We start from the raw sequence: 22,370 nt of genomic DNA on the forward strand, positions 1-22,370 counted from the left end.
CGCTCTTTCTGATAGCCATCGCGCACATAACGAATCAACTTATAGGCTGATCTACACAGCATATGTTTTTCGTATTTTAAATTGTTTAGCCTAATAATTTGTTGGCTGAAACTTTATTTCTTCCGGGCAAGATTTAATTAAGGCCGCTTGTAGGCATGAAAAAGCTATGCCGCTTTTTACGACTTTTGAGTGTCCCGAATTGTAGCTACCCAAGAGCCTTTCTGATCATGGATTTTATGACCAGCAAACAGGGTCCGGCATGGTAGTTAAGGCCCCATCTAAAAACTGTAGCTTGCCATTGTTTGGCAATTCAACAGTGAAATCTAGTCCTAGGCTGTTGTCCTTGAACACTTTCAAGACCTCTTCCACTTTTATGTCCAAAACACCATGTTCGACTATAGCCAAAAAATCGTCTACAATACAGAGCACCCTTACTGCAGGACCGTTAGCGTTTGAATCAATTGCTTTGTCAGTGCTACCTAGAAAAATCGCGCTAAGTACCGGAGCTACTTTTGAGCCTATACATGTACCGGACTTTTGTTTATGCATAACATTTCTCCACATTACAAAGGTGGACTCAAGGTAGAAGGTTAATAGTTCAAGAAAGGTATTAATTGATACGCCACATTTGTTGACAAATTCCATCTCATTGTTTTCTTTCGTTGTACTATGCCTGACGCAATGAATCTGAAAATTCGTTTAATCTTGCCTTGCTTATCTATGACGTCTGAGGGCGCGCAGGTTATAAATGCGAAATGTGTGTTCTGAAATAAGTATTTGGCGAGTGCAGCGACTGTCGTGTATTCTTGTGTGTCTTCGCCTTGTCCTTGTCAGTGCACTGCTTCGCCACCAAGGTATGACGATTAATCATAAACTAGCCCAATTTTTCACATTACAAATGCTTTTAGATGAGAGTCACTTGACTAAAATGGGGTATGCATTCACACGACCTGCAATGCAGAGAAAGATTGCTGCTATATGTTTTCTAAAACTGGTACAGCGCAACAACGGAAGGAAGGAAGAAACAAGCCGAGCCGGCCAGAAGAAGGAACAGAGCTCCTAACTTCCAACTCTGACTTCCAAGTTGGAAGTCGGCCCTCTTTTTCCTTCTTCTGGCCGGCTCGGCTTGTGTCTTCCTTTCCATGTTGCGCTGTGCCAGTTTTAGAATGCGATACAAACTCGCCCAATCCTCAACTCTAGTGCTATTTTTATTTATTTATTTATTTATTTTATTTACACATACTGCAGCCCTTTTATGGGGCTACTGCAGGAGTGGGTTAGACAAAAAGAAGACATACAAAAAAACCAGTAAACAATAACATTTAAAAATTCACGAGAAATAAAGCAGATGACACAAATGAAACTCAATATAACAGCAACACTGAGAGTCAGTACAAAAACGAGAATGAGTCAATGCACTGTAACAACAAGAAAATACATAAAATCAGGTGTAGTTAACTTTTAACAGGAAATCGTTTACTGGCAGCAACGTAATTGTTCCGGGAATTAAGTCCATAATGCAATAGTACGTGGGAAAAAAGCCGTATTTAAATTTATTACATTGAGCAAAGTGAGGCTTATTACTAAGGCTATGGTGACTCCTACTTGACCGAGGAATATCTGAAGGAATATATATGGGATGTGAGACATGAAAAGAAAACTTGACGATGCCATGCAGAAACTTCAATGACTCAATGTGACGGCGTATGGATAAAGGGGTTAGGTTCAGAGAAGATAAGGCACGAGAGGGTGAAAAATGGTGATCACAGTGACGATATATGAAACTAGTAGATTTTCGTTGTATACTCTCAATGGAGTTCATGTCGCACTGCTTATGAGGGTTCCAGACAGGAGAAGCATAATCTAGGATTGGGTGAATTAAAGTTTTATACATTACTTAGTTTTCTTTGGAGAATTGTTGAAATTGCGCCGCAAATACCCGAGGTTACTGATTGCTTTAGTGCAAATGAAATTAATGTCTTTTGACCAGGACATGTTAGTAGTAAATATGACGCCAAGATACTTGTATTCCGAGACCCTGTGCAAGGATAACTCGTTGAAATTGTAATTGATCAATGAAGGAGAGGCACCATTAGGAAATGACATTATCACAGTTTTAGTAAAATTTATTTTCATTTGCCATGTGCTGCACCAGGTATACAGAAGCTGACAAATGAGGAATTTAGTTCAAGATGATCATCCGAAGTTTCATCCGAAGATCTCTGGCTATGTCCCCTCCGTCCATCAGGCATACGAAACATACGTCCGCTCTAAAATGGAGTATGCCTCAGCCACGTGGAACCCTCACCAGGTTTACTTGATTCAGCCGCTCGAAGCCATTCAGAACCGGCAGCCCGCTTCATAACTTCCCAGTGCTCACCTTTGAACAGCGTTACTGACACGAAATTGACTCTCGGACTCGAATCCCTAGCTCTCCGCCTGAAACTTGCAATGCTCTGTCTTTTTCATAAATTATACTTTAACTTTCCTGCACTGCTCGAGAACTTATTACATGCTCCGTTACGCTCATCTCACCGTTTGTTTAACTCCCTTAGCATACAGCGTTTGCATGGTTCTTCCAATGCCTTCAACAAATCCTTCCTCCCCATCTCCACAAAAGAATGGAACAATCTTCCTGAAGCCATGTTTTAGAGTCAAATCCCTCCAAATTTAGACAGTTAATATAAGACCATTTTGACCCAAAATAGCCACTTTTCCTCACGTTTCCTCTCCCAGCAATCCGAATTGCTTGTGTCATCGCCTATTTTTCCTTCTCTTCTTTTTTGCCACTTATGTTTAACGTTTTTCGCATTTACGTGCACAGTTTCCTTTTAGTTTATTGCTGCTCAGTTTGAGATAGTTTTATGGTTCTGTTTATTTTATTTATTTCAAGAAACCCCTAAAGGCCCTCACAACGAGGGTATTACATAGGGGGATGACAAAAATTCTATAAACATATTGAGAAGCGTATTAAAGGAATAGGCAACAAGAATAATATAGCAGAACAGCAATACTCAATGAGACATAATGGAAAAACGCAACATAATAAACAGAACAAAAGAAATATTAAAAGTCGAACACATTGCGGTAACGGAACAAAACTAGAAGAAAAGCTACGCATCGCATTCATTATTTAGAAGTTCATGAAATTTAGACGAATTCATTTCAGTTGCGATGAAAGCAGGCAGCTGGTTCCACTCAATAATTGTTTTGAGTATGAATGATTTCGCAAAATATGAAGTGCGGCAAATGATGCGTTTGATCTTGAAAGGATGGTCACAGCGTGGAAAGACCGCCGATGGTGATTGAAAGAAATCGTCATGAAGCAACGGATGATGGTAAATTTTGTGAAAAAGTGTTAAGCGAGCAAGTTCGCGACGATGGGAAAGGTTATCAAGACCAGCACGAGCCTTTAACACTGTGACGCTAGTGAAACGTGAGTAATCTGAAAAAATGAAACGAGCAGCACGGTTCTGCAGGGATTCGATGTTATCTATGAGGTAGGTTTGATCCGGGTCCCATATGGCTGAAGCATACTCGATTTTAGGTCGGATTAGGGTGATATAAGCAAGTTTACGCACAGGCGCCGGAGCCTGTCCAAGGTTACGTTTTAAGAGGCCAAGAGAACGGTTAACAGCTGCTAGAATCAGATCAATGTGATAGTTCCAGGTTAAGTCGGACTGAAGGTGAACTCCTAAATATTTGTAAGTAGAAGCTGTCTCGACTGTTACGTGATTATTAGTGTATGCAGTTGGGATGCGGGAAGAGTTTCTTGTAAAGGAGACCAGCTTTTTCTTAGAGTGGTTTAGGATCATTAGCCACGATGAACACAAAGTGTTAATTGAATCGAGGTAAGTTTGTAAAGATTGGTGGTCAGTTTCACATTTAATGGCTCGGTACACAACACAGTCGTCAGCGGAGAGTCTAATTTGGGAAGATACACAATTGGGTAAATCATTAATAAATATTAGAAAGAGCAGGGGACCAAGCACGCTCCCCTGGGGTACACCGGATTTGACTTGAGCCATTGACGAGTTAGAACCATTAACAGCGGTGAACTGAACGCGAGGTGACAGGAAGTCTTTAATCCATGCTAAAACCTGAGGGTGAACATCGAGATGCGATAACTTGAGTAGTAGTAGCCTATGGTGGGGGACCCGATCAAATGCCTTAGAAAAATCGAGAAACAAAGCGTCGACTTGAATCACGGCGTCTACTAAAGTAAATAAGTCGTTAGTGAATCCAGCAAGCTGAGTGTCGCAAGAAAATTCCTTGCGAAAACCGTGCTGATATTTAAATATAATGTTGTGATCTTCAAGATAATTAATGATATGGGTGTGTATGACATGTTCAAGGGGCTTTGAGAAGGTTCAAGTCAATGAAATACCTGATGTTTTCTACGCAGTTTATTATTTATTTTTCTGTTACCTTTTCTTTAGCTGATGTATGGTACTTTCCCATCGCTGTCTCCCCCCCCTTACGTAATGTCCCTGAAGGGACCCTTAAGGGAATAATAAATGATGATGATGATGATGATGATGATGATGATCATCATCATCATCTGGTGTGTTAATCGCGCGATACAAAAAACACAGTCGTCCGCATAAAGGCGTATGTGTCAAGTGACGTTTCGAGGTAAGTTATTAATGCATAGTAGAAATAGTAAAGGACCAAGAACCGACCCTTGGGGTACACCAGATGACACGTCAACAGAAGACGAATTAGTATAATTATAACATACGAATTGTGACCGAGGAGAAAGGAGACTGGCAATCCAGCTAACCTAGTGAGAATTTTTCAAGATCATGTTAAGCTTTATTAAGAGATTAGAATGCAGTACAGTGTCGAAAGCCTTGGAAAAATCTATAAATATAGTGTTGACCTGGGTGCCAATATCAAGGGCGCAGAGAATGTCGTGTGAGAATTCAACTAGTTGGGTTAAGGTGCTGAAACCTTTCCTAAAACCATGCTGAAAGTTAGAAAGCATGTTATTAGATTCCAAAAATTCCATTATATGTTTGTGAATTATGTGCTCCACCATCTTACATAAATATGATGTTAATCAAATAAGTCTATAAGTAGATAAGAGCTGTTTATTACCAGATTTGAATAATGGATGTACTTTGGCCAGCTTCCATGAGGACGGAACAATGCCGATATTGAGGGACTTCTGAAAGAGGATGGTTAGATAGCGAGCAGACCACAATGAATAACGAACGAGAAAAGAATTGGGTGTACCATCAGGTCTGGTCGATTTTTTTGTGTCTAACTGTAGTGTTAGGTTCAGTATACTATGCTCATTAATCATGATACCAGTAATAGGGGTTGCCACATTAGGAGGGTCAAAGGATAGAACTTCATGGGTGTCTGATGAAAACGCAGATTTAAAGTAGGCATTAAAAGCATCAGCTATTATTAACGGATCATTAGTTGTTTCATCATTGACGATTATAGACGTCGATGTAGACTCTGTTGGCAAGACAGAGCGCCAAAATTTGCGAGAATTAGCTTTTAGATTTCCTAACTCGACATTGAAAAAACGATCTTTTGCCGATTTCGTAATTACTCGCAGTTCTTCCTTTGCCCTACGAAACTTAGTAGCACTATCAAGGTCTGATAAACGCTTCATGCGCCTGAGGCGGCCAACGCGGCGTGATACGTGAAGGATATCACGTGACATCCAGGGTACTTTGAGGTTCTTTTTCATTGTTTTTAGCGGAACGAAACGTTACATTTAGTCACTGACAATAGTTTCGAAGTTGCTGGCTAGTTCATTGATGTCACCCATGTGACTAATCGTGTGAAATGCATCAAAAGAAGAAGCAAGAAAACCGGTGATAGCAATATCATCAGCGCGAGCGAAATCAGGAAACGTGGTGAAAGTCGACAGCGGCGCGAAAACAGGGCAGTTAATATTAACTGCCACAGCCTTGTGGTCCGAAATTCCATCAACAATATCACATTCAAAACCACACTGCTAAATATTTCAACCGAGAAAGACCAAGTCAAGCAGCGAGTTACCTCTTGTTGCTTCGTTAACAATTTGCTTTAGATCGAAGAACAAGGAAATCTTCAACAATTCTTGACAGATGGATGTATCCTAACCAGAAAACGTAAATGATGGCCAATGGATACCTGGAGCGTCGAAATCGCCCATCAAAGTAAGATTAGACAGTTTGAATGTTTGTACGTTCAAATAATCATTAAGGATGTGCACTATATCGACAGATGAACCTGGCAGTGGATAAAGAATGCCGGTTACAGTGGACTGTTCATTACGAAAAATTTTGCACCAGACAGATTGAGTTTCTGCTGGCGCCTTCATGACGGAGACCTTAATGTTAGATCGAACGATAAGAACGACCCCTCCGCCTTTGCTATCCTGCCAATCCGCTTGTATCACCACGTAGCCTGGGGGAGCGAATTCTGAATCATGGACGCCATTGTGAAGCCACGTTTCCGTAATGCCCACACTATGTGGGGAGTGCGAACACACAAGAGACAAGAAGTCAGGAAATTTGCTTATAATACTTCTAGAGTTAATATTCATAATCGAGAGCGTTTCATGCCTGTGCTTAGGAAATCAAACAGAAGACGTAGTAGAATGTCGGCAGTAAAACACGTTGTGGGGCTAGTTGGTGCATAGCTTTCAATAGGTGAAGCGCCAATAGTGACGGCACACAATAAGAAATACAGACAGGACAAGGCGCTACTTGCAACTGTTTATTGAAATCACAGGTGGCTGATTATATAGCCATGAGGAGAGGGGAACGAAAAAAGAGAGACACTGAATATGTGAATGCGCACGTGCGAGAACACTGAGGATAAAGGGAATCACGCTTAATCTAAATCTAAAACTTATCTAAAAACATGCTTTAATTCGTGTATATATTCAACGACGGGGTACTGACACAGTTGTCCCCTCTTTTCTTAATCTCGTTTGCCTCCAACAATTCAAAATTCATGTATAACTCCAACAATTCATGTATAAAAGTAAAGATTCTGTTGCGCGTGAATTTTTGGAGGCCAACGAGATTAAGAAAAGAGGGGACAACTGTGTCAGAACCCCGTCGTTGAATATATACACGAATGAAAGCATGTTTTTAGATAAGTTTTATATTTAGATTAAGCGTGATTCCCTTTATCCTCAGTGTTCTCGCACGTGCGCATTCACATATTCAGTGTCCTTTTTTCGTTCCCCTCTCCTCATGGCTATATAATCAGCCACCTGCGATTTCAATAAACAGTTGCAAGTAGCGCCTTGTCCTGTCTGTATTTCTGCTTGTGAGCCGGACGTCACTATTGGCGCTTCACGTATTGAAAGATTGTCGGGCGTTTGGGGGACTGCCTGTGGTCCTTCTCAAGGGCATCCTTATCAGCGTTCCAGGCATACCGAGATTTATCGACGAGAATGTAATTGTAACGAAGCTTCACCTCAGAGCCATTGTCGCGATATACCTGGGACGCTTCCCAAAGTTTTTGTCGGAGTGCACGAATTTTAAAGGAGAAGTCTTCGGTTGCATGGTAGGCAGTGTCTTTAAATTTGTGAACGTTCTTTAGTACGGTTATTTTCTCGGAGTATTCAAAAATTCTCAGAATAATAGGACGCGGACGGTCCTCGCGTACCCTACCAAGCCTATGACAGCGTTCGATTCTTGGACGTTGGATCGACAATTTATCTGAAATGACATTTGGCACCTTGTTTAATAAGTCCTCCCCATCCTCATTTGGGTCTTCTGGGATGCCATATAAGATTAAGTTATTGCGACGAGATGTATTTTCCAGGTCATCATTTTTCTTATTCAGCTGCGCCACAGCAACAGTCAAGGAATAAAGTTGAGCACGTAAGATGTCGTACTTTTCCGGTGGTGAAGACTGAAGCGCAGTCACACGAGAAACGAGACGTTCGAAACGCTCGTCGACAGTTTTCTGGAATGACTTTATGTCGGCTATGTCACGAGCTAATCGCCTCTGCCCATCTAACAGTTCAGATAGCATTTTGGCAATCATAGTGTCATTAGCATCAACGGCCGTAGCGTCGGCGTGTGACGCGGAAGCAGCGGCTGCCGCGCATCTCGTAAGGCTACTCGAAGCCATTTGAATTTGGGGGCAAGGCTGAAGACCGGGATTTTTTTTTTTTTTTTTGAGGGCCGGGGTTAACTTCCACGTCACCGCTCAACAGAAGGCGATTCAAGCACAACATCATTTGTGAAGAACAGGAAAGAACATCATGTGGGCATAGGAACAGCAGTAGAAACCTATCGTTGGATCCAATACAATGAGCGCCTTTGCGGTAACGTACCTGCACGAAGAAAAATATTCGGATGAGCATCTTGCCAGTACTGCTGTCTCCTAGCCCACTAAAGAAGGGCGCTGGGGGCAACGCTTTTATGTCCTCGGTAGATGACGTAACAGCAGTGCGGAGACCACTGATGACCGCTGATATCTTTGTTTTATGTTGTTGGCGTGCTCCCGAAGACGATCAGTGTGGCAGCGCCCCGTTTTTCCTACTTATGGGCGCCCGCAGGTCGAGAGTATACGTCATAAACGACTCCAATGATGCAGCTGGTGAAGGGAGCTTGCTGATGCTTCTTGTCGCAACCTTTCTTCCTTCTTTTGTTTCTCGGGGGGGGGGGGGGGGAGGAGGGGTCTTGGTTGACTCTTCTGCATAAGGCATTCAGCTTGCCTGGGCTCAAAAAGCAACCGAAACTCCCGCCTTACAGGCGGCTTTCTTCAATCTATGGGACACCCCTGCGCACATAGGGAATGAGAGCCATTTTCGAATTATTGATTTCAGTTTGGTGGGGCTCATGCTTATCACGCCGTTTACGTTTCACTCGTGCGTCTCGGCCTATATATTTCGCCCTCGCGCAATAACCATATATGTTGCAAGTCAGTGTCTGTGTCGTGTGCGCCTTCTCTGTGCCCCGTTTTTGCGTAGTTTGCTGAAGTGAGTGTTCGTACCAACAAGTCCGGCTAGCCACCATTTTGAAGTAAAACTCAGAGCACAACAATAGCCGCCAGCACGATCGTCAGTCGTCAAAAATCTGACCTGCGGTTTAAATTTGGGGGCTATGACTCCTAGTACATTTCAGAGTAATTACTGGTTCTCGCGTAAGTTCCAGAATGTACACCGTCGCGCACGCAATCTGATTAGGTACGATTTTCTAGATATAGAATCAGCTAAAACATTTGAGAAAGTTTCGACATGAAGCGCGTCTTGCGCCAATCGATAATTTTGCAACAGTGTTTATATATGGTGAAAAATGGTCCCCGGGAAAAGATAAATGATGTACACGAGAACAATATATGACTGCCGCCCGATGAAAGTGGTAATTTTTAATGACAGTAAGTACCTGATGGGCCTGAAAACAATGTAATTGTCAAACTCAGCTGGTGACACCGACTTCTGTTACTTTGATTCAGCTCCCCGTACGTGGCTGTTTAATTGCTTATTAAAGATTTGGGTAGGCTGTATAAGGGCATATACAGAAACCAAACACACTACGCATGTGTATTCACGCATTAGGAAGCTTACACACATAACTTATGCTACAGCTTTAGAGGGTCTTCCAGTATAATTTTGCAATCGTGCAAGCTCCCCATTCGTAGTGCGACTGTTTCACTTGCAGAGGCTGTTCGGGAAATAGGGCAGAGAAATTATTCCCTATACTGGCGGTGCGCAAAACTGGAGTCCACTGCACTGGGGGATGATTGAGGCTCCTGCGCTTCCTATGGAGATGGATATGTTCCACCGTGCACGCCAAAGGAGTCGGATAAAGGGGTCACTGCCTAGCTGCCCTAGTCTCTTCGTGCCATTTTTGGACAACTGCTGTCTAATGCAGGGGAGCCGTAGCTGGGCGAGCACGAAATTTCTGCAGCAAACTGCACGTTAGTGGGACTTTTAATTTATCACTCACACTGGCGTACATCAGGAGTTATGACTACTATGACTGAGTGAGCTCTCTCCAATGTGACCAGTCGCGCTGGAATGTACAAACGTACTGCCGAGTTATACGCCTCTGTGAACGCCGCGCACGAGGCTAAAGTTATAGCTGCACTTGCGTCATGCGTGGCGCTCCACATGCGTGATTGAATAATGGCTTATATGCTCTGCACAGCTGTATAAAAGTAAGGTGTGCGGGAAGTACGGTTGTAAAGATATAAGCGACAACAGTATAACATGTTTTAGTTAAATGCGCTTTTAGCAAGCGACCCCCACTGACCGATTTGTAAGATGTTTCACATGCAGAAAACTCACAGGACGGTTACGAGTGTGTATAAAGTGAATGTTTAAGCGTTAGTTGTGGTGCGGGCTTGGCGCTTTCGCTCCCGATCTCGAGTTCCCCAAATCGATTGGGGACTTGAACGGCCCACTTCTTCCATGACATTTCACTGTAAAAGATACTTTATAAAGTTCTCGTTTAAGCGATAACGTCCCTCTCCGATGCTCGTGCGCTGGCCGGCTTTCTAAGCGTACACCGGCGCAGCCGAAGGCGTTATGACGACGGCGGCATAACAATGGGACAGCGTTTCTGAAATGAAAGAGATGTGATGGCGACGACAGTGCGACGGCGTGAGGACGACCGGATGACAATCACCGTATGACGACGACGGCGCTATGACGAGAAGCAGGAGTGACGACCATGGAGCAATGACGACGGCCTCACGAAGGCGGTATGACAACGATTGCATGACAATGCACGATTCTGCAACGACAGTGCAATGACGACGATGAGATGACAACGCCGGCGCAACCGCGAGTGAATGACGACAGCACGACCACAATGAACTGACTAAAAAATTCAGTGGTCATTTAGCTGTGAATGTGAGAAAAGTGCGTTAGCATTACGTCGCACTTATTTTATGTCCTAGATCCACGGGGATATAAACCACGCTCACCGCATTACAAAGTGTTTTTAGGAGCTCACTAGACACGTACATACCCTGCATATTCGAGAAGCGAAGGGCAAATGGCGGTGGTCCGGAGCAGTTCATCATCAGTTGCTATATAGATATACATACACTGAATACGAATAGCGACGTGGTTCAGTTGGTTTAAGTCCATGGCGTAAATTTCCCCAACGCGAAGCACTGAAAAGAAAGGTAAGACGAAGGAAAAATTATTGCAAGGGGACAAACACGAGCACTGACTACCAACCGAGTTTATTGGTCACTGCGGTAACCCATGAACATGACAAGCAAGCTATTTCCTTCAGTGCGCATGTGCGCACTCTGTCTGTCACACCTTCCCTCTCCCCTTAACTTTTCTTTATATTTCCGAGCGTGAATAAACCCGGCGTTCTTCGGCTCGAACGACTGTCTCGTTCACTACGGGAGGGGCGTTGCCTCCGCCCGTCAGCCATCGTAACAGTGGCGACGAGAACCCGCACGGATACGCAACAGCGACCGGGCACCAGCCACGACACGAAGACGCCCAGCCGCGGCCATGGCCCTCAAGCTTCCGGATTTTATAGAGGACACAGATAAGTGGGACGCATATCTCGTAAAAGTCGACGCTTACTTTGAAGCAAACGAGGTTACAGACGACGCCAAGAAGAGAGCCTTGTTGGTTGCGGCGTTAGGATCTAGGACCATGGAGATTCTTTGCGGTAGAGTAGCACCTAGAAAACCGAGCTCGCTAAGCTATGAATAAGTCGTTTCAACCTTGAATGAGTACTATGATCCATCTCCTAACGAGATATCGGAAAGTTTCAAGTTCTTTCATCGAAGCCAACAAGAAGGAGAGTCGATGCAGGCGTTTATCGTAGATATTCATAGAATAGCCCATAACTGCAATTTCTCTTCGATGTTGCAGCGAATGCTGAGGGATCGCATCGTTTGCGGAGTGCGGTCGAAAAACTTGGAGAAACAGCTACTAGCGAAGAAGGATTTGACTTGCGGAAGCCGAAGCACTTGCTCTAGCAGCAGAAAGTGCAGACCTATGTTCGCAACAGATGAACAGTCAAAGTGACGCCATCGATGGGCTCAACTTTCAGCGGAAAGGGCAACCCATAGTATCAAGGAATGAACCGAGTATATCAGTGCAACAATGTAGCTGCTGTGGCAGACAAGGGCACCAAGCCGTTGCGTGCTCGCTGCGAAGGCGCCGGTGTTACAAATGCGGGCGACAAGGTCACTTTGGCGCGAGTATGCTCGCGAACAGTTCCCGCCCATCGAACCTTGGCGATAACCGAGTGTTCAGCTGAAAATTGAAGACAGCGGCAGCAATGCATTGCAAATGTGGTCAGCAAAAAGTAATGAATGTCTGGTTCCGCCCATACAGAAACTTGTCACGTAGAATGGAATCCCGCTGAAGATGATAATCGACAACGGTTCACCTGTATGCGTGGTGCCTAAAGCAATATATGAAGCTCATCGTCATAAGTGGCCACCGTTTAGTGAGGCTGCGCTAACCCTTTCATAATCAAAAACCTGAAAAATAACAATGCATGTGGTGCTGATGATATTAAAGTTCAACCTATAAAATCCATCAGTCACATGATTAGTCAGCCACTTACGCATATATGCAACCTGATTTTGAGTACCGGAATATTTCCAGATAAATTAAAAATTGCAAAAATCTCTGTCATACACAAGGGAGGTGATAGAAATGACATAAATAATTATAGGCCAATTTCAGTCCTACCAATCCTCTCGAAAGTAGTTGAACAAGTTATAAACATCAGGCTACTAAACTTCTGCAAGCGAAACGATATCGTCGCCGAGCAGCAATACGGATTCCAGAAAGAGAAATCTACTGAAATGGCGCTAATAAAAATTAAGGATAAGATAATAGACAACTTTGAGCAGAAAATATATAAAATAGGTCTTTTCCTAGACTTTAAAAAGGCATTCGACTCCATTAAGCACCCTGTTTTACTGTACAAGTTATATAGATATGGCATTAGAGGAACGGCTCTCACATTGATAAAGAATTACCTCCTAAATCGTCACCAGTACACGAATATTACGAATGCAAAATCCAGCTTTGGTCAGATACACTATGGAGTTCCACAAGGATCAATCCTTGGGCCGCTGTTATTTCTGCTTTATATAAATGATATAATTAACGTGCCCTCTACACCAGAAATAATAATGTACGCTGATGATACCAATGTATTCTTCTGCGGACAAGACCTAGAAGTCCTCCAAGTAGAAACCAATGTATGGCTGGAAAATTTGTCCACGTGGCTCTACGGTAATGAATTAGAGTTAAACACTAAAAAAACTAAGTACATTATATTCCGCGCTCGTAACAAGTGTATAAAACAAGAAATAGTTATCCAATTTCGCGATGATATTATCGAACGTGTACCAACACATAAATTTCTTGGTGTAATCTTTCACGAGCAACTTGACTGGTCACCTCACATTGAAAAAGTTCGCACTGGTATATCTAGGTCCATTGGTATCATGTATAAAATAAAGAGCCTTTTGCCTATCTGGCTAAAGAAACAACTATACTACACACTGGTACATTCGCGTTTCCACTATTGTCTTCTTGTCTGGGGCACAGCACCTAAAACAAGCATAGAAAACATATATTTATTACAAAAGAAATTTTTGCGCCTAATAGATAATGCACCATACCTTAGCCACACTGCCCCACTGTTTAGAAAACATCAACTGCTTACACTGTGGAATGTTATAAACAAAAAGATAGCGTTAGCTAGTTACCTACTAATGCATTCCGATCCTACGGCATTTTTTCAACAATATCTAACGAAAACACACACCTACAACACCCGGCACATATGTTACAATAAGGAAAAAATACGTACAAACTACGGCACCCAGAAACTTAGCTACAGAATTTCCAGTTTTTTAAACGATCACCATCCTTGTAAACATTATCCAAGAAAGTAAATCATTCAAAGCTTTAAAAAAAAAAAACATCACTATGTATCTATTGTCACTGCAGGCATAACGACTCCTCTTGTTTTGTTTTTTTCTGTTGTTTCTTACAGCATTTTTCCCAATTGTACATAAATATTCAATATGAAATAACTCTCGTTTCAATGTTACCAACCACTCTGTATTTCCATCTCGTTTAGTGTTTATTTTATGCGCTGAATGTCTTGTGCTCTCGAATGGGAGCAAGGGCGCAGACTCCTTGTCAGGCAACCACTTTCCTTTTGGTCTGCGCCCTAGGTAACTGTACCACACGTTGTCTGAATAAAACTCTTTGACTCTTTGATGTTACCTTGGAAAGCTACCAGTGCTGGGCATTCTGCAAATGCAAGCTTCCTATAAATCTGCGACCGTTGACTGCAATCTCGTAGTGTTGAACTGCGAAGGCCCTAGCCTTTGTGGCCGTGACTTACTGCACAAACTCGAAATATAAGGGGCGCCGCTTCTTCAGATCACGTCGCAGTCAACCGAAGTGAAGCTGGAGAGCCAAGGAGCAGCACCCGTGATGGAGCAGTACGCTGATCTTTTCACGGAGGGCTTGGGACTCACCAAGGGGCCACCCGCACGGCTGCATATAAAGGACGGAGCAACACCAAGGTTCTGCAAGGCAAGAAACGTTCCGTTCGCTCTGTTAGACATGGTCTCCACCGAGTTAGACCGACACGTGGCCGTAGGCATTATCTCGCCTGTTTCCTATGCAGAATGGGCCACCCCGGTGGTTCCCGTATTGAAAAGCGATGGGACAGTTCGCATCTGTGGAGATTTTAAAGTAACATTGAACCCAGTTTGCAAATGGAAAGGTATCCTCTACCCGTAGTCGACATTTTCGCTACGCTTCGCGGGGGACAGCAGTTCAGCATCTTGGACTTACGCGATGCCTATACAACCAAATTCTCCTAGACAAAAATTCGTGTAAATTAGCTGTTATAAACACTCACAAGGGCCTCTTCTGCTATAATCGACTGCCATTTGGAATCGCGTCTGCACCTGTGATTTTTCAATGAACGATTGTGTATGTTCTGCAAGGTTTTCCAGGGGTTCAAGCGTACTTAGATGATGTCTTAATAGCAGATACGAAGGATCAGCCAAATACGAATCTGCAGGCAGTTCTGCAGCGTTTCAGGGAATACGACATCAAGCACCGGGCGGACAAGTGCCGAATAGGCGAACCTTCCGTTACGTATCTAGGACACAGAATTGATGCCGCAGGGCTGCACCCGTCAGAGCAGAACATCGAGGCAATTAAGCTGGCTCCGACTCCTCGAAACGTTGCGCAGCTTTGGTCCTTCTTGGGCATGCTCACTTTTTATAACAAATTCTTGCCTAATCTGTCCACGCTCCTCAGCCCCTTATACCGACTTCTGGAAAAGAAATCGAAATGGTCTTTTGAAGTGCCTGAGGATGAGGCATTCCGGAAGGCTACAGCCGTTTTGTGTCCCGCTCGGGTGCTGACTCACTTGGACTCCGCAAAAGAGCTATTTTTGGAGGCTGGTGCGTCACCCTACGGCGTGGGAGCGGCCTTATTCCATCGCAAGACAGTATCAGCCCCTGGGATTCCGATCTCGGACGCTCACTGCCGCAGAAAAGAATTATTCGCAGATCGAGCGTGAGGCATTAGCGCTCGTCTACGGTGTCACGAGGTTCCGAGATTATCGGCTGGGTAGGCAATTCACACTAATAACTGACCACCAGCCATTGTAGGGTCTCCTAAGAGCGGACAGGCAAACGCCGGTTATGGCCGCTGCCCGCATTCAGCGATGGGCAATCATACTCGGGGCCTACCGATATCGATTGCAACATAAGCCTGGAAAATTCATGTGCAATGCCGATGCTCTGAGCCGCCTACCTTAACCGTTACAGGACGAAGCGGACCAGGAGGATGAGGCCCAAATTGTACTGACCCTGGACCAGTGGGATCACCCTGCCGTGCCGTTAAGCATGCGCCGACATTCTGGCAAGATCCTCGCTCCGTAGAATCTTAATGCAAGGTGCATTATCGGAGTGCCGGGCAAAGATCTTTCCATTGCGCACCCACACATACTTCCAGTTGACTTCGCGCTTACGAGCAGCTGCTTGACCTAACAGGCGTTTCAAAGACGCACACAAATGCCCATTGATTAAGACCGGAGCTTGTGAATCAAAACCAAGAGCACTGCTTGTAAGTCTAGTAGGGCGGGCCTTTTCAAGGAACAGGTCTCGTGTCTTGCGACTGGCAAACTGCACGACAATATTATTTGTAGTGGGATTCTTAGCTGTAGGAACTCGATGAACGACTTCGATATCGGCAGGATTTACGGGTTCTTGAATGACTTCGCCAATTTTAGGGATTACTTCCATAAGATTTTCTCCCTTATGGAAAGGCACTCCTTTAATCTCAAGGTTTGCAACACGGGAGTATTGCTCAAGCTGGACAAGCCTGTTTTCCTGCTCTTTGACCTGCTCAGACAGGTTACTGCAGCGTGTTTCAAGCCTGGTATTAGTCTCTTTCAAGAGCCGATTTTCGGCAATCACCTCCTCATGCGCCTTATTGATACTTGCCAGGCTAGCTTCAATTACTCGCATTTCTTTTCGGAGATCACGATCAAAGCCGTCCCGGAACTCCTTCAGTTCCGCCCTCAGTTCCCGCTTAAATTCTTCAAAAAGAGCAATCAGTTCCTTAGACATGGTGAAAGCGGTTCAGTGAAAAGCAAAGATAGCACATGGCGGCGGCGGCCGCAGCAGCAGCAGCAGCAGCAGCGGCGGTGGCGGCGGCGGCGGCGGCAGCAGCAGCAGCAGCAGCAGCAAGCAGCAGCAAGCAGCAAGCAGCAGCAAAAAGAAATACAAAGAATGAAAAAAAAAACACACCTGCGTGTGTGAAGAATACGTCTGTTAGCGCGCTGCAATCTGGCCGCTGCCACTGCTGCCAAGTGATCGGTGGTCAGTCGGTTCCTCGATTTATATCCGCAGCAGCTGATGAAGGACCAATGGGAGTGCAGGGGTCACGTTGCTTCACGTCACTGGCATGATCGCTTTCAGGTAGTCTTTGCGATGAAGAGAGCCACGGTGAATTGCGCAGACAGCGGACTATCGGCCCGACGGAGGCAACCGGCATGCAGGGAAATCTGCGTGTGCGAAGAATACGTCCTGTTAGCGTGCTGCAATCTGGCCGCTACCGCTGCTGCCAAGTGATGTGTTTGCCATGTTTACCATGTCTGGTTGTTTACCATGTCTGCCATGTGTTTTCATTTCGCGATGCATTGACTGGCGCGGACAATGTCTGGTGCGGCACGTTGCAGACGGAGCGCAGTGTGGCACGACCGCCTCGCTATTCTGGACACCGCGAGAGACAGCGCGTGGGTGGGACGTGGGCGTGATTCACAGCAGCCGCCGCAGACGGACATCCGCTCACGCAGTGCTCACGCAAGCGTAGCACAGCGACGACGTAGCCGTCGTCGCTGCACTGCGCTTTTCTTCTCATGCTTTCGCCATACCCGCCTCTTGTGTGCTTCAGTGCATGAAACAACGTTTTGTTAAAAAATTAACTGGAACGCCAATGCACTTCTCCGCAAAGTTCGGGAATTTATTTCTCGAAACTGGTGTCATCTTAAAAATTCGTTCCAAGTAGATCCGCCTTGTGAACTCCACGGCTATAATTTGTAAATGGCAATATGGGCCATAATGTTCTTGGTTAGAAACTTAATTAGTGATTTTTTATTAATTAGTCGATTTTACATATCATTTTTTTTCTGCAAGTATTGTCCGACGCTTCGAGTAGACCAGCTCATATACTAGAATTGTGATCCCTGCCACAGGCAACTATTAAAGATTTTTCAAAGTGTTCGCTGAAACACCCTATATATATATATATATATATATATATATATATATATATATATATATATATATATATATATATATCACAAGAAGCCGACAAACAATGACACCAAGGACAACATAGGGGAAATTACTTGTACTTACGAATTGAATTAAAGAAATGATAACTTAATAGAAATGAAAGTGCATGTGGTGAATGAAAGTGGAAGGGGTGGCGCTCCCTGGAACTCCCAGGGTCAGTTCTAGAAGTAAAACATAAATACCCAGGAAAGGATTGCAAGAGAAGGGAAGCGTAGCAGGGGGTGGCAGAAAGTTAGGTGGGCGGATGAGATTAAGAAGTTTGCAGGGACGACATGTCCACAATTTGTACATGACCGGGGTAGTTGGAGAAATATGGGAGAGGCCTTTGCTCTGCAGTGAGCTTAACCAGGCTGCTGCTGCTGCTGCTGCTGCTGATGATGATGATGATGACCCAAGAAAGTGGAAGGGAGAACGGCGCCGCGGTAGCTCAATTGGTAGAGCATCGCACGCGTAATGCGAACGCTTTGGATCGTTGAGTGAGTGAGTGAATAAACATTATTGTAGGTCCGGCGAGGACGCGAACTCGTCGCGCACCCGGCTAGTCCCACGTCGGTACCGGCAGGTCTAGCCCACCGGCCCGGTCGCGGGCACGCTGGACGGCCAGGATTTGCTTTTCTAGAGCGGGGCTACGCAAAAGCGAGTCCCACTCCTCCTTGATGAACTTGGGGTATGTCGACCCACACTCCCACAGCATGTGCGCTAGAGTGGAGGTCTGGCCGCAGGAGGGGCAGGCGTCGTCGCGATACACGTCCGGGTAAGCCTCGTGGAGAACGGACAGACACGGATACGTACTGGTCTGCAGAAGCCTAAGCGAAACGGCTTGCGCCCTATTCAACTTGGGGTGAGGGGGTGGAAAGACCCTTCTAGACATGTAGAAGAATTTAATAAGCTCGTTGTGAGTAGTGGGAGCGTCCCTGTGGCCGTAGGGAGGAGGGGAGTCGGCGCTTCTTGCAGAGGAAGCGCGGTCGGTGAGGTCACGCAGAGCCCCGTGAGCAGACTCATTGAGGTTCGGGGGAGCACCCTCGACCGACCCTACGTGAGCTGGAAACCAGTGGATTGAATGATGCGTGAGAGCATCTCGACTCCAGCTGCTAAGAAGACGAGCAGCTTGCTTGGCGATGCAACCCTTCTGAAAAGCCCTAACTGCTGTTTTGGAATCGCTATATATCTCGGATCCACGACCGTCTAGCAGGGCGAGGGCGATGGCGGCTTGCTCGGCGACACCGGGGTCTGAAGTGCGAATGAAGGCGCAGTTGGAAATCTTGCCGCTGGAGTCGACCACAACGATGGCAAAGGTCTTCCCATCGCTGTACTCCGCGGCGTCGACGAAGCCTGCTCTAATGTCTCGTTGCTTGATCTGTTTGAGGATGGCTGCTGCTCTGGCCTTGCGTCTGCCCTCGTTATGGACGGGATGGACGTTTCGGGGCATAGGGGCCACTTCGAACTTGTCTCGAATGCACCTGGGGATCGGGGTACTGACCATCGGGAATCCCGCAGGTTGGTAACCCAGCTCTTCGAGGATGTGTCTACCTGCCGCTGTGGTGCTCAAGCGAGTGAGTTGCGCGCGTTCTTGGGCTTCGGCAATCTCCTCGGCAGTGTTATGCACCCCCAGCCTAAGGAGATCCTCGGTATGGGTCCTGATGGGTAGCCCGAGAGCCCTCTTGACCACTTTGCGGATGAGAGCGTTGAGTTTGTCTCGCTCCGCTCTGAGCCAGTTATGCATAGAAATTGTGTACGTAAAGTGACATAGTACGAATGCATTGATAAGCCTGAGGAGATCGTTCCCCACCTGCGGCAAGTTGCTTTTTCATTAACTTTCATTGTCATTAATTTATCATTTCTATAATTCAATTAGTAAGTACAAGTAATTTTACCTGTGTTTTCCTTGGTGTGTTTGTTTGTTAGCTTCTCATCATATATATATATATATATATATATATATATATATATATATATATATATATATATATATATATATATATATATTGCCACATCCTATATGGTCGCCGCGGGTATGTGCCAGGCGATGAGAACGACGCTGAAGTGGCGCGCGAGTGGAAAAACAGAGACGACAACGACGTCGCGTTGACTGCTCTCATAAAAGTGCTTTTACACGTCCTCTACGCCGGCTATCAGTCTCCTAATAGGCTGCGACACTGGTGGAGGTGCTGGGCAGGATTGTCTCATGCTCGGCACCCCTTCGCGGAGCCATACCTCGAAAGCGGAATCACCTTCGTTCATCGAAACTCCTGTTCACCGGTACAGTCGCCGCCTGCTAGGCCTGACGCCCGAGTTCAGCCCTTTGCAGGACCCTGCTGGAACGCGTCAACCTACTTCCGCCATGGCTACCGCAACTCCATCGCAGGTGACGCTGCAAAATCCTAAGATACCAGAAAGTTTCCACGGCGACGCTTTTGAGGATGTCCAAGATTGGCTTGACCAATTTGAGCGTGTCGCCAGTTATAATGACTGGGGCTCCCAGCAAAAGCTGTCTAATGTCTATTTTGCGCTTCAAGACAGTGTGCGGACGTGGTTTGTGAACCGGGAGAGAAATTTGACCACGTGGGATGCCTTCCGCACCCAGCTGCTAGACACGTTCACTAGTAGCGACAGAAGAGACAACGCGCAGCGCCTGCTTGAATCCCGTATTCAAAAACCAAACGAGAGCGTTGCCATGTTTGCAGAAGATATGGCCCGCCTTTTCCGCAGAGCAGACCCTGAGATGGCCGAAGAAAAGGAGTTGCGCTATCTCTTGCGCGGAGTGAAAGAGGAACTCTTTGCCGGGCTCGTGAGGAACCCACCAACGACAGTGGCCGAATTTACCAAGGAGGCTACCGCTATAGAACGGGCACTACAGCAACGGTACCGCCAATATGATCGCAAGAGCTCGCCGGTGAACGCTTCCATTCTACCTGAGAGCTGCAGCACGTCTCTACGTGAAGTCATCAGAGAGATTGTGCGAGAGGAGATCCGGCAGCTCGGGATCTCTCCCATGGCACCAGCGGTGGCTTCTGTCGCTGATATCGTTCGGGAGGAAGTTCGAGAGGCGTTTTCGTCGCCCGACTGTCAGGCGGTGCCGCGACGATTGACCTACGCGGAAGCTGTCTGCCGTCCACCTCCTGCCATTTCGATGCTGCTGACACCGTCGACCACTACGACGCAGCCATCACCGCCACCCCCGACGCCCTATTTTCGACAGTCACAGGCGCCGCCAACTATGCCGTATCGCCGCCAGTCGATCGCTGCGCCTCGTTTCTACAGTGAATCCTCTGCCGGCTACCCGCTTCGAAAGACCGATTTGTGGCGCACCGCTGACCGCCGGCCGCTATGCTTTCATTGCGGCGAAGCAGGACATGTTTACCGCGCGTGCCACTACCGCGCGGTTGGGTATCCAATATTTTCCAGCTGCAGTTACCCTGTGTCTGATGCTGCACGTAGCCGCGACGGAAATTCTACAAACTTTCGGCCAGAAGGTTCAACGACGCCTCGATCGCGTTCCCCCTCTCCGGCTCGTTACACCCCACCGACCCGTCGCGAATTTTCTGACGCCTCTAGGGGCAGGTCCCCTAGCCCGCGCCGGGGAAACTAGACGCAGCGACCTCCGGGGGTGAGGTTGCAAACCGGCTAGCTACCCAAGAGCCCCCATCTCCGACGATCGACGACTCTACAACTCCGACGACTCCAACTACACCTCCTGTAACCGACGCCGTCAGCGCCGATCTTGTCGTTTGCATTGATGGCCACCAAGTGGCCGCTCTCGTCGATACTGGTTCGCATTTTTCGATAATCAGTCAAAAGCTGGCCGACAGGCTGCGAAAAGTGAAGACGCCGTGGACCGGGCCCAACATCCGAACTGCCGGTGGCCAGTCGATGACGCCGATTGGAAAATGTACAGCCAGAATAGTAATCGCCGGCGCAACCTTCGTCGCCACCCTCGTCATTCTCTTTGAGTGTTGTAAAGAAGTTATATTGGGGATGGATTTTTTGAGAGAGTATGGTGCAGTGATTAATGTCCGTGACCTCGTCGTCACATTTTCTACGAGTTCAGACGACGTCGACCCCGCGGAGCACCAGCGACCCCGCTTACGTATCGCCGACGACGACGTCACGCTTCCGCCGCGAAGCTGTTCCCTCGCGCCTGTAATCTGCGACAACTTCAACACTGGCACTGGCGTCGCTGAACACATCGACGCACTGGTACTGAGTCAAGGCGTTTCCATCGCCAGGGCCGTAATTAACGTACACGACGGACGTGCTGAACTCCTGCTGACGAATTTTACCGGGGAACGTCGACACATTGTTAAAGGCACGGCTGTTGCTTACTTCGACGAATTTACATCAATACAGGACTGCCTCTCAGTGGAGCACGCGACGTTCACTGGGGCTACGCCTGCCCCTGTGGTCGATATCAGTCCCAGCTTATCGCCCGTCGAACGCAGCAGCCTTCTTGAGCTCATCAATGAGTTTAAGAGCTGCTTCTCATCCACGTCACGAGTTAGCCAGACGCCGCTCACTAAGCACCGTATTGTCACCGAAGCCGACGCCAGACCAATTCGGCAGAA

The sequence above is a fragment of the Dermacentor variabilis genome, chromosome 5 (genome assembly GCF_050947875.1).
Source record: "Dermacentor variabilis isolate Ectoservices chromosome 5, ASM5094787v1, whole genome shotgun sequence".
In the NCBI taxonomy this organism is placed as follows: domain Eukaryota; kingdom Metazoa; phylum Arthropoda; class Arachnida; order Ixodida; family Ixodidae; genus Dermacentor; species Dermacentor variabilis.